The sequence below is a fragment of the Bubalus kerabau genome, chromosome 5, assembly GCF_029407905.1.
Source record: "Bubalus kerabau isolate K-KA32 ecotype Philippines breed swamp buffalo chromosome 5, PCC_UOA_SB_1v2, whole genome shotgun sequence".
In the NCBI taxonomy this organism is placed as follows: Eukaryota; Metazoa; Chordata; class Mammalia; order Artiodactyla; family Bovidae; genus Bubalus; species Bubalus kerabau.
In genome coordinates this window covers 16021100-16034874 of record NC_073628.1, presented here as the reverse complement: position 1 = coordinate 16034874, position 13775 = coordinate 16021100, and the positions used below count along the sequence as shown (strand labels likewise).

The 13775-nt window shown below is 45.1% G+C and overlaps 1 long non-coding RNA gene across 1 annotated transcript in view; it reads right to left on the bottom strand.

Moving 5' to 3' along the window:
- The window catches only part of LOC129653674 (uncharacterized), a 28047-nt gene extending 15136 nt beyond the window's left edge, over positions 1–12911 (bottom strand). Inside the window, exons 1-2 of the long non-coding RNA XR_008715191.1 lie at positions 12846–12911; positions 5705–5885 (exon numbers count right to left, since the gene is read on the bottom strand). This is a non-coding gene — a long non-coding RNA (uncharacterized LOC129653674). The remainder of the gene's footprint in view (positions 1–5704; positions 5886–12845) is intronic.
- Positions 12912–13775: the final 864 nt, after the last annotated feature.

The following is a 13775-nucleotide window of genomic DNA, read 5'->3' as shown; positions in this document are numbered from 1 at the left end:
CAGGAAACTATGTCAGGCACTCTGATTTCCTCTTTTATGTCCAAAGACACAAAAGTTTAGATAGCTGAAAGGATTATTTGGGGCTACAAAACAAGGAAAATGTCTTAAGAGCTAAGACATTATAGAAGTATGAAGGCAAGGTGTCCAGAAATATTTAATAAACAAATATGAGTCCTCAGATCCTAAAAGAATAATAATTATGGGAGGTAACCTAGAAGTTTCACCCCATCCAAGAGTCCCCTTCATAACACTCAGTTCATTTCAGATCATCCAATGGTCCACGGTGGTCTGTTCTGTTCTTACTGGGACACCCTAGAAGGGTTAGTTATCCCATAAGGCAAAGCACTCCATTTTCCTTTTTGGCTGTGCATGTGGGATCTTAGTTCTCCAACCAAGGTTCGAACCTGTGCCCCCTGCATAGGAAGCATGGAGTCTTAGCCACTGGACCACCAAGGAAGTCTCTTTCTTATGAATGAAGATGGGATGAAAATGTTTGAAAATTACATTTCTGGAACAATAACAGAGAAACTTAGCTTCAGTAGAACATGACAATAGTTGGTTATAGTTGTGGGCGCTGACCTCCAAAGTTGGCTCCTCAGCGAGCCTTGCCACCTGGTTCTATCGATCATCCAGTATCCTCTTCTTGGACATGGGCTAGCTCTGTGCATACTTGAATCACTACATGCAGTATAAGCAACGCTCCCAAAGTTAGACCAGAAATCCCAGAGTTCTACTGGAAGACTCTCTTTGGGAGCCCTTAGCTGTCACACTGTAAGTCTGACTACCTACAGCTGCTGTTCTGGTAAGGCTGAACACAGGTCCTCCCAACTCAGCCCCATCCCTTTAGCCATGGATTACACTAGAGCAAGCTTCCCTGGTGAATTAGATGGTAAAGAATCTGCCTGCAATGCATAAGATGCAGGTTCTATCCCTGGGTCAGGAAGATCCCCTGGAGAAAGAAACGGCAACTGACTCCGGGATTCTTGCCTGGAGAAATCTATGGACAGAGGAGCCTGGTGGGCTATAGTCCATCCAATCTCAAAGAGTTGGACATGACTTAGTGACTAACACTTAAACTGGAGCAAAGCCATCTTTAACCTTCTAATCAAGCTTATACACAAGCTGTATACCACTGAGTTGACTTCATTCAATGCTGCATAGGGCAGAAGAATTGCCAAGAGGAGACTTCCCATCTTCCTGACCCACCAAATTGTGAGATGCAATAAAATTTGATAGAAGGGCATGTGTTCCTTCCTTCCTAAACTTCATATTCTGCCACAAACTGTGCATTCATTTGTTCACTCATTCATCACACACATTTATGAAAACTCCTATTGTGTTCTAGCATTTTGAGTGACACTGGGAATAAAAAGGGTGATAAAAAAAAAATCCACCATCTCTGAGCTCGGGAACATCACAGCAGAATGTACGGGAATTCATAAGCTAATAATTAGAAGAAGATGTAAAGGGTTGAAGGTAGAGGTGAATGTGAAGGTGCTATGGAAGCACAGAGAAAGGCCTGGAGTTGGGGAAAGATGTCATGGAGGGTTTTGCCCCCATAGAATCATTGCTGTTGCTTTGTCGGTCAGTTGTGTCTGATCTTTTTGTGACCCCACGGACTTCAGCCCACCAAGCTCCTCTGTCCATGGGATTTCCCAGGCAAGAATACAGGAGTGGGTTGCCATTTCCTTCTTCAGGGAATCTTCCTGATCCAGGCATTGAATCCATGTCTCTTGAATTGGCAGGTGGATTCTAACCACTGAGCAACCAGGAAAGCCCCATGGAGTCATAGGGAGGAATAAAAGTCAAGACAGACTCACCCAGGCAAAATAAAGATGCCTCCATGGTGACTCAGCTGGTAAAGAATGCGGGAGACCTGGGTTCGATCCCTGGGTTGGGAAGATCCCCTGGAGGAGGGAATCGGGGCCACCTGCCCCAGTATCCTGGCCTGGAGAATTCCATGGACTGCATAGTCCATGGGGTTGCAAAGAGTCAGACATGACTGAGCAACTTTCACTTCATTTCAAAAGGATTTTTCAAGGACAGGGAACAGCACTTAATGGCAAACAGTTTTGAAAGACACATGCATTAGAAACTGAAGGCCAGAGCATGAGGAAGTAGTTAACGGTAACAAGGGAGATTGATAGAATATGATAAGAAACAGGAAAAGTAAGCACAAGCAAGATCTTGGAAAGCTGCTAAATGTCATATATGGTAGTCAGCCTCCAAATGGTCCCACCATGAACCGTTCACTCTAGCATCCAGACTTTCGTGTGGCCCCTCCTGCATGGAGGTTGGTCTGTACCAGAGCATAAAGCAAGGTGTGACATGATGACATGTCACACCTGAAATTAGGCTGTAGAAGGCTGAGGCTTCCATCTTGCATCCTCTCTCTCTCTCTCCCTCCCTCTCTGCCTCTCTTTTTGGGGAAACATTTCCCAGTGGAGACCCATGAGGTAAAAAAATGAAAGTTCCTGGGACTTTCTGATGCTCCAGACACTAAGACTCCATGCTTCCAATGCAGAGGGCATGGGTTCAGTCCCTGAGCAGGGAACTAGATGCCACATGCTGCAACCTAGAGTTCACGTGTCACAACTAAAGATCCTGCACGCTGCAAGTGAGACCCAGCACAGCCAGATAAATAAATTCATTTTTAAAAGCAGAGACATTACTCTGCCAAGAAAGGACCATATAGTCAAGGCTATGGTCTTCCCTGTGGTCACATGAGGCTGTGAAAGCTGGACCATAAAGAAGCTGGAGTGCCGAAGAGTTGATGCCTTCAAACTATGGTGTTGGAGAAGATTCCTGAGGGTCCCTTGGACAGCAAGGAGATCAAACCAGTCAATCCTAAAGGAAATTAACCCTGAATATTCATTGGAAGGACTGATGCTGAAGGTGAAGCTCCAATATTTTGGTCATCTGATGTGAACAGCCGACTCCTTGGAAAAGTCCCTGATGCTGGGAAAGATTGAAGGCAAACGGAGAAGAGGCGTTAGAGGATACAATGGCTGGATGGCATCACCAATGCAATGGACATGAACTTGGGCAAACTTCGGGAGGTGGTGAGGGACAGGGAGGCCAGGAGTGCCGCAGTTCAAGGGATCACAGGGTCAGACATAACTGGGTGACTAAACAACAGCAACAAAAAACCCTGAAGATTCCTGCCAGCAGTCATGTAAGTGAGTATGGAGGAAGAAGCCCTCGGTCCCAGTTAAGTCTTCAGAGACTGAGGCCCAAGCCAACAGCCTGACAACAACCTCACGGGAGACTCTTAGCCAGGACCCCAGGTAAACCCTGCTCAGGTTCCTATAGCTCAAAAGCTGTATGCCAAAGTATTTACTGTTTTAAGCCACTAAATTTAGGAGTTATTTGCTGTGCAGCAGTAATAACTAATATTCAATGCTGAGAGATTTAAACATTATCCTGAACTTGATAGGAAGCCTTTATAGGATTTTAAAAGGCTAGACAACTCTTTGAACATTGGAAAGGTCACCGGGTTAGCAGTGTGGAGGGTAAAGTGAAAGAGAAGGGGGATATATGAAAGAGACCACCATAAAATCCAGTTCTGAGCGGATAAAGAACAGTACCAAAATTATTGAAAAGGAGAGAAGAAAAGGATGAAGATTTAAGCTATATTACTCTTGATGAAGGTGAAAGAGGAGAGCGAAAAAGCTGGCTTGACACTCAACATTAAAAAAATCAAGATCATGGCATCTGGTCCCATCACTTTGTGTCAGATAGAAGGAGGGAAGCTGAAAGCAGTGACAGATTTTATTTTCTTGGGCTCCAAAATCACTGCAATGGTGACTGCAGCCATGAAATTAAAAGACGCTTGCTCTTTGAAAGGAAGGGTATGACAGACCTAGACAGCGTATTAAAAAGCAGAGACATCATTTTGCTGACAAAGGTCTGTATAGTTAAAGCTATGATTTTTACAGTAGTCATGCAGTCATGTACGAATGTGAGAGTTGGACCATAAAGAAGGCTGAGCACTGAAGAACTGATATTCTTGAATTGTGGTGCTGGAGAAGACTCTTGAGGGTCCCTTGGACGGCAAGGAGGTCAACCAGTCAATCCTGAAGAAAATCAGTCCTGAATATTCATTGGAAGAACTAATACCGAAACTGAAGCTCCAATACGTCAGCAACCTGATGCAAAGGGCTGGCAAATTGGAAAAGACTGATGCTTGGAAAGATAGAAGGCAAAAGGAGAAGGGGGTGGCAGAGGATGAGATGGTTAGATAGTATCATCAACTCAATGGACATGAAGTTGAGCAAACTCTGGGAGATAGTGGAGGACGGAAGAGCTTAGCATACTGCTGCAGTCTGTGGGATCGCAAAGAGTCGGACACAACTTAGCAACTGAATGACAACATTGTCAGGTGACAAAATCACTCTATCCCTGGAGCATGAGGACGAAAGTATACATTTGAGTATCCTACAATAATTTTAATTTTTCTTTGCTTAAGCCAAAGATGATTTCTGCCAGTCTTGATGCTCCCTTAAGAAATCCAAGACTAAAGATATAGAATAATTTCTCTGCCAAGTCCCCAAGGAAGCAGACAGCAATGCTGCTATGGGAGAACTTGATCACAGACAACTTCCCCTGGGGAAAATTTGCCTTAAAAGTAGTAAATCGGATAAAAGAGGTATGAAATATCTGTATTAATTAGAGTTCTCCAGAGAAACAGTCAGGAGTGAGTGTGTGCACATTTGTGTGTGTGTGTGTGTGTAGAAAAAGATTTCTGTTAAGGAACTGCCTCATGTGATGGTAGAAGTTGGCAAGTCCAACATCCACAGACTGGATTTGCAGGCTGGACACTGGAAGAGATTCAGCGTTGCAGCTCCAGTCATCTGCTGGCAGGATCCCTCTTGTGCTGGGGACCTCAGATGATGCCATTCCAGCCGTCGGCTGATTAGACGAGGCCCACCCACTTTACAATGTGCAATCCGTTTTACTCAAAGTCCACCAGTTTAAATGTTAATCTCATCCACAAAACACCTTCACAGGAACACCCAGGACACTGTTTGATCATGTGTCTGGCACCATGGCCTGGCCACACCGACACATAAAGTTAACCATCCTGAAATGCGTGGCAGGCCGGGGTGGGGAGATAAAACCGATGTTTCCCATTGTTCATCATTGAACTCTTCTTTGCGGCCAACAGAGCACCCTGTAAAGTGCTACGTGCATAGTAGGCCCTGAGCTAAATGGTTCACGATGACATTCACAGTCCCTGACACGTCCACACAAAGTCAATTTGACACTGACAACATTAAAGTCATAGAAGGGGCTTTGAGGTCCGGTGTTTGCTGGGGATGTGAACAAAAAGCTCATTCCGATCAACATGTGCTCTTCTTTTTTGTTGTTGTGTTAGTTTGTGCTGTACAGCAATGTGGATCAGCTGTAAGTGATTCCCCCCTCCCCCACCCCACCCCCTGGGCCATCACAGGGCACTGAGCTGAGCTCCCTGTGCTGTACAGCAGCTCCCCACTAGCTCTCTATTTTACACATAGGAGTGTGTGTATGTCACTCCTACTCCCCCAATTTGTCCCACCCTCTCCTTCCCCTGCTGTGTCCATGCGTCCATTCTCTATGTCTGAGTCTCTGTTCCTGTCCGGCAGATAGATTTATCAGCGCCATTTCTCTAGATTCCACATATACGCATTAATACATGACATTTGTTTTCCACTTTCTGACTTACTTCACTCCATATGATGGATTCTGGGTTCATCCACATCTCCACAAATCACCATGTGCTTTTCTGACTGCACTCCTTTCCTTGTGGTCTCTGCAGCAGCAGGTGGAGCGTAAGGACAGTGACTGTTGCAGGCGCCCCTCCCCAGCCCTAATGAATCCTTGCAGGTTGCAGACCAAGTCCAGCGCTGCTGTCAAAAGTGAAAAGAAAATGTCCTGGAAAGAGATGATTTGTCTACACCTGGGAAGATAGCCGTCATTTTGTGTGAGTCTGTTTTGCTTTTCCTTCAGAAAAGAGTGAGGGGAAAGTAAATGAGCTTTTCTCACTTTGGAAGAATATGACATTCAGAATGGGGCTGGCTGTGGGCGGTTGGTGGGGGGATGTTCAGGGCACGGTGAGCTAGTGAAGAGCGAGCAAAGACTCAAGACTGGACACACATGGAGCACAGGGTAGGCAGACACCCGTGGGGCAGAAAGACCTACGCTTCCCCTTTCACAGACTTTAATTCCCTACGGAGATGCGTCTGGAGGGGTGGTCAAGACACCCGGGTCTCTGTAGCCTGATTAATCCCTAAGAAAATGCTGGTTGATGGTTTTCTTGCTCATTAAGTTTCTTCCCAAGGAAGGAAGAACTTAATTTGGTCCACAGACCCCTCAGGAAGCCAGGGATAGAAATCAGGGGAGTCCATGAACTTGGATGGCTATATATATATATATCTCACTACTCTCTAGCTGAACTGACCACATCCCAGTAATCTGAATGTATTCAATGAAGCCCAGAAATAATCAGCAGTATCTGTTGCAGACATCTGAAAGTGTCTTTGATGTTCATCTCCTCTTTATCCTGCTGCAAGCTGGTGGTCCTTGTCCAGACCAGGATTCTGCAGGTCCCAAAATTTAAGGTAACTGAATTTTCCTGTATACTCAATTGTTAGTAAAAAAGCAAATGCTGCCTTTTGATGCCCATATAGACCCTTGGATCCACTTTTAACTGCTTAGAAGCCAAAGAGCAGGAGGAATGAGTACGTTCTCTTCTCAAAAAACCTCCCAGGACAGGTGGGGCTTTTCATTTGGATACCAAATTATAGAACCAAATCACTGTACTGAGTCCCCGTGTGAATCACTGCAAGAAATCCAGTCCCTCCCAGGAGGAGTACTTGAACTTTGCACAAATCTATCTTCAAGCTGTTCATCAGCTTTCTCTCCAAGTCACTGCCTCAGGCTTTTGTCCCCTTTACCTCAGATTTCTCAAGGCTGTTTCTCTGCACTGCCCCAGCCCTCTCCCAGTTCCATCCCCATAAAGTGTAGACCTAAATCCTTCCATTACAGCTCTAAGCACAGCTCACCCAGAACTGCAATAGTTTAAAAACATGACTGAAGTTTAGGGGGAAATGGAGCTACAAGAATTAAGAGAGAAAATTAAAATTAAATGATGATGTATAACTCTGCCAAATCCACCGACAAGTCCCTCCATAGGGGTCGTGAATGGTCATATTTTTTTCTCAGCCTTTTGCCGTGTGTCTGGGGCCCACTGACCACCCAGGCCTGTAGTCCCTTCCATTTGTCCACTTCCCCTCAAGGTCAGATTGCCTTTCCCAGCTCTCACGCTCCAACTAGAGGAATCAAATCCCACAAACTTCTCTCAAACACGCATATGAAGACAGCCTTATTTAATTATATTTTTAACATATTTATTTGGCCACATCAGGTCGAAGTTGCAGCATATGGAATTGTTAGTTGCAGCATGTGGGATCTAGTTCCCTGACCAGGGATCGAACCCAGGCCCCCTGCATTGGGAGCATGGAGTCTTAGCCTCTGGGCAGTCAGGGAAGCTTTAATTATTAAGCAGAATATCTAAATCTGAAGGCTAGGAATTGAGGTCATTTCCCCCAGTTCCTGGCTTCCTAAGAATTCCAGCTGATACCACCCTCAAAGCCGCATGAATACGATGCTTGAAAAGGTGACCCCTTCAAGTAAAAGGAAAGCTTGCAGGGTACACCCAAAATGAACCATTTGGGGAATCCTGTGCAGCTTCTCAGATAGCTGAGTGGGTAAGGTATTATCTGCCTGCACTGCAGGAGATGCAGGAGACCTGCGTTCAATCCCTGAGTCAGAAAGATCTCCTGGAGAAGGGCATGGCAACTCACTCCAGTATTCTTGCCTTGAGAATCCCATGGACAGAGGAGCCTGGCGTCCATGGGGTCGCAAAGAGTCGGACACGACTGAGCACTGAGCACGCACAAGCAGCTTCTACATTGTTCTACATTGTTCCAGTGTAGAAGCTACATGGAATCCCCCAAACATTGTTTCAACAATCTTAAGATCTATTTTGCACCTTGAGAATAGGAGCATTGGTAGCATTCATACAGCATTCTGGGGAAGAGACAAGGAGGTGTCTCTTACAGAACAGGGAAGAAGGAATACCTAATTGATTCCAGTGCTCTTAGGGGAGATCAGAGAAGGCTCCCTGGAGGAGGTGTCCCTTGAGTTAAAATGAAGGATGAGTGTACATATCTGTGCCACCGCCGATTGGCCAGCCAGCTCACTGTGTGGGTGATACAGAATGGTAAGGACAGGAGCCCAAGTGCTCTGCTGGCCACCTCACCTCCATGACTTTCACTGAACCTTGAAATGACTTTTGAGGTTAACAATCACCTCATAAAATAGTAGACTCTTAAAAGACATGAAGATTTTGTTAAATCCCCAGTTAATCCAACAGCACATCTCAGTCATTGGTGGCCATGTACTAACTCTAAAAACTGTCCCTTAGGTTTCCTAGCAATCACCCATAGCCAGACAAACAGATTAGGTTAATATAGATAAAGAGAGTTTAAGGAAAGCTATGAAATCACTTCTCAGGCAAGGTATGTTCATTTAAAGTATATACATTTTTGTAAAATCCTCTTGGTGTTGAGAAGGAAGGTGTCAGAGGACAAGTTTGGGATTGGGTATGGGGGCGGGAGTCTGCCTCTGCCTGTGTGAGCAGAGGTCTGTGCAATTTGCATCTGAATTTGTCTTTGCTTAGAATATCCAGCTTATTGTCCCAAACTTCTGCTACCCAGCAAAGGAGCCTAGAAATATACCGTATGCTTTCAAGGCAACAACAACAACAAAAAAAAACTAAGGAGGCAACTATGTGACTAATTCCAGAAGGATAATACAGCATAGCATTCATGGTGGTAGTAGATGCTAAAACACACACAGAAAAAGAAATGTGTTCTCTGGAAGAGAACAATGTCTGAGGAAGTTTGAGTACTTTTTTCTTAAATGATGCCTAATGAACTATTACAGCAGCCTCCCTGCTAATTAAAGGGATAAATTGAACTTTCTGAACCTTTCACTGCTTGGAAACCCTCTGTTTCAGGTGTTTTCTAGCTGGAAAGAAATGGGTCAACTAGTTAGAAAAAAGAGGCATCAGGGGCTGGTTGAGGTGGTCGGACTAAGCCTCCTAAAACGGCAGCCAGATGCGTCTGCAGAAGTGGTCCAGGCATGCTGTGCATCCCTGTGTGTCACTACTGTGTCCCTGAGTATCTAGAATAGCTCCGGTACTCATCTCACCTCTTCACAGGGCTTGGCAGTTCAGTCACTTTAGTCACATCCAACTCTTTGCAACCCTATGGACTGCAGCCCTCCAGGCTCCTCTGTCCATGGGATTCTCCAGGCAAGAATATTGGAGTGGGTTGCCATATCCTTCTCCAAGGGATCTTCCCAACCCAGGGATCAAACCCGGGTCTCTGATGTCTTCTGCATTGGCAGGCAGTTTCTTTACCACTAGCGCCACCTGGGAAGCCCAGCTCAGGTGTTAGTAAAACACATGCAGAAAAAGAAATGTGCATGTGAATGAATAAATGAATGACTACTACCTGGCAAAGAGCCCTTTGTCTTTCAGTCTACCTTAAGGGCCTGACTTTTCATAATCCAGAGTGTGAGTCCACCAGTCAATAGCAGGTGATATGTAAACGGATCAATGTTAACTTGGCCAAAGAGGTTAAGAGACTTGCTCGGTGTCACAAACTAACATGCAGGCAGGTCGACGGCCTCCGTTTTGGAGATCCTACTGAGAAAATGTCTACAAACCGTGCCCTTGAATCTGCCCATTGTCCACCAAGAGAAGGCACTTGGTGCAACTGCACACCCTTCGCAAGGGCTCAGCAGCTCTGCTAGAAGACATCAACAAAGCTGTTCGCTTCCTCCTGTAACTCTGGACTCAGTGCATTTGTCTCAGGCTCCTGGGGATCTGGGCTATCATGTTACATGGTGTCATCCAGGCCAGGACTCTTAGCAAGTTTTGCTTTTGTCAACATTATGCACTGTACACATTTATTTTTTCTTTTGCTGTGGACAGCTGAAAGTAAGTGACGCTAATTTCTATTCTGCAGTTATCCAAATATTGCACTCACAACACAATCCATAAACATAATGACTGCTCATCAATAAAGCAGAGGAGTATCTGAGAAACCGTCATTGTCACCCCCCCAAAAAATATTTTAAAAAGAAAAAGAAACAACAAAAATGCTGCCAAACGGTAGGTCCCTTATCTTAATTACAGGCTGATTTGCATTTAAATGAAGGTTATTCTACAATTACCACTGGATGCTTTGTGTTGGGGTTGAAATACCACTCTGAGGGCTGTCTGCCCATTTCCTTTCCATTTCCCCCTGTCACCCTGCTCCTCTATAAAGTCTGACACACGCAGGCGCAGAGAGGTGCTGGCTCTTAATTCCGTTTTCAAAATTATCACCACCTGAGGGCACCTTGTGGATTCTGGGGCAGTCCTTCTGTAGGATGACATAAACAGAATCAAAGAAACCTCCCTCCACCCACAATGAACAACCTCAAGATCTGCCAGCTTGAGAGCAGAGTTAACTTGGCCTCACTCTGCTCTGGCTGTGGGGCTGAAAATCCTCATTCCCTCTTCTGTGCCCCCACTGCATCCCAAACGCGTTGTACCATTCATTAACAAATGCAGTCCAGTCTTGCCATTTTTGAGAGTGATGTTCTATGACATCACCACAAACACTGAATTAGAGGAATTGGACCATGGATACGCGAGCAAGTACAGGGTTAGGTTCCTATACGCCTTTGGACACAAGGTTCTTGTCAACCCAACAATACAAAACCTTGTTTTGTGTTTAGATACCTTATTTAATATACAGTAAGTCTCCTACTACACTTGATCTTAGCCAAAAGGCCAAAAAGCTGGATCACTGAAAAAGCAAGAGAGTTCCAGAAAAACATCTTTCTGCTTTATTGACTATGCCAAGCCTTTGACTATGTGGATCACAATAAACTGTGGAAAATTCTGAAAGAGATGGGAATACCAGACCACCTGACCTGACTCTTGAGAAATTTGTATGCAGGTCAGGAAGCAACAGTTAGAACTGGACATGGAACAACAGACTGGTTCCAAATAGGAAAAGGAGTACGTCAAGGCTGTATATTGTCACCCTGCTTATTTAACTTATATGCAGAGTACATCGTAAGAAATGCTGGGCTGGAAGAAGCACAAGCTGGAATCAAGATTGCCGGGAGAAATATCAATAACCTCAGATATGCAGATGACACCACCCTTATGGCAGAAAGTGAAGAGGAACTCAAAAGCCTCTTGATGAAAGTGAAAGAGGAGAGTGAAAAAGTTGGCTTAAAGCTCAACATTCAGAAAACGAAGATCATGGCATCTGGTCCCATCACTTCATGGGAAATAGATAGGGAAACAGTGGAAACAGTGTCAGACTTTATTTTTTTAGGCTCCAAAATCACTGCAGATAGTGACTGTAGCCATGAAATTAAAAGATGCTTACTCCTTGGAAGGAAAGTTATGACCAACCTAGATAGCATATTCAAAAGCAGAGACATTACTTTGCCAACAAAGGTCCGTCTAACCAAGGCTATGGTTTTTCCTGTGGTCATGTATGGATGTGAGAGTTGGACTGTGAAGAGGGCTGAGTGCCGAAGAATTGATGCTTTTGAACTGTGGTGTTGGAGAAGACTCTTGAGAGTCCCTTGGACTGCAAGGAGATCCAACCAGTCCATTCTGAAAGAGATCAGCCCTGGGATTTCTTTGGAAGGAATGATGCTAAAGCTGAAACTCCAGTACTTCGGCCACCTCATGTGAAGAGTTGACACATTGGAAAAGACTCTGATGCTGGGAGGGATTGGGGGCAGGAGGAGAAGGGGACGACAGAGGATGAGATGGCTGGATGGCATCACCGACTCGATGGACGTGAGTCTGGGTGAACTCCGGGAGTTGGTGATGGACAGGGAGGCCTGGCGTGCTGCGATTCATGGGGTCGCAAAGAGTCAGACACGACTGAGTGACTGAACTGAACTGAAGTGAACTGAAGTCCCCTACATGGGGTTTCCCTGGTGGCTCAGAGGTAAAGAATCATGCCATGCAGAAGACGCAGGAGTTGCAATTCGATCCTTGGATCGGGAAGATTCCCTGGAGGAGGGCATGGCAACCCACTCCAGTATTCTTGCCTAGGAAATCTCATGGACAAAGGAGGCTGGCGGGCTACAGTCAAGAGAGTCAGATAGAGTCGGACACAACTGAACAGCAACAAAAAATTCACAAATAAGGAATTGGCATATAATGGGGATGGACTGCGCTCACCAAGCATCTCCATTGTGAAACGCACACGAGATGCTCTGCAGGGTCTAAGTGAGTAAACCACAGAGGAACAGCGAGGCACCTCCCCTGCATGCAGCTTAGTCTTCAGATGGTGTGAGGGGGGCAGGGAGCAACACAAAGAGAAACTGATCCAAAAAATATAATCAGAAAAATAATAAAATATTTTCAAATCATGATGATACTATAAACAAAACAAAACAAACAAACAAACAAAAAAACCTATCAAGATTCAGAATAATAAAGGGAATAGGAAAGGGCTTGTTTAAGATCACAGGTAGCAGTGATGGGAAGCCTTGAGAAGCCCCAAGGAGTTGGGAAGTGATGGAGAGGGAGGGGCATGAAGCAGGAAGAACAATAAGCACAAAGACCCCACCCCAGGAGAGGCGTGTCCCACAGATCAGACCAGTGGGACTGGAGACTGGGACAGGGGAAGCAGAAGAGACAGTATAAAACAGGCTTAGAGATGGAGCCCGAGCTGGCCTGGAGGGCCTTCTAGACCCAAGGTGTACTTACTTACCGGTTTTCAGATCCCTTTAGAACAGATATCTCCTAAAGCCTAAAAAGGTGCCACATGAAGCAGGCATTCAGCAAATGCTGACTAACTCACTAGTGAGTGAGTCAGGGTACTGCAAAGCATGATGGGTGTGTCAGCTCAGGAATGAGTTTTACTGCATGTAATAGAAAAACTCAAAATATGGTAACTTAAACAAGATCAAGATTTATTTTTCTCAAGGAGAACTCCAGATGTGGCCAGTTTTTGACATTGATTTAATGGCTTAATTATGTCAAAACTGAAGTCTCTGAAATTTGCTTGGTCTTTGCCACATGGTTGCAAGATTGCTACTCCAGCTCTAGCCATCACGTCCTAGATCCAAAATGAGGGAAGTACCCAAAGTGTATGTGCCAACTGAGTCCAATTCCCTTACAGAGTTTTCCTGGAAGCCCCAGCCAATGACATTCACTGATGCCTCATGGGCCATAACTGTGTCCTGTGTCCATCTCTAGATACAAAGGCGGCTAAGAAATGTATTCTTTCTTGTCGGATCTATTACTACCCACAACAAAGTCGTGTTCATAAGGAAGAAGGGGAGAATGTCCAGCAACTGGTAGTCTGTGTTCCCCAGAGATGGGGGCACATGCTCCAGCCAATGCTTTGGAAGTGATGGAGCTGTCAGAGGATAAGAGGGCCTTGGATAAGGAGGACTTATATAATGGATTTACATAGTGGATATGGGAGTTGAAAAAGGATGGAGAAGATCATCAAGTCAAAATAACTCTACTCTTCCTCCTTACAAAAGGTGACCCTTTCTGTTTCAGGATGAGAGCCTCTCAAGGACCATAACAAATACCTAAAATTCAAAGAATTGGCCACTCCTAACTGGCAACCCAGTATTCTTGCCTGGAGAATCCCCAAAGACACTGGAGCCTGGAGTCACAGAGTCGAACA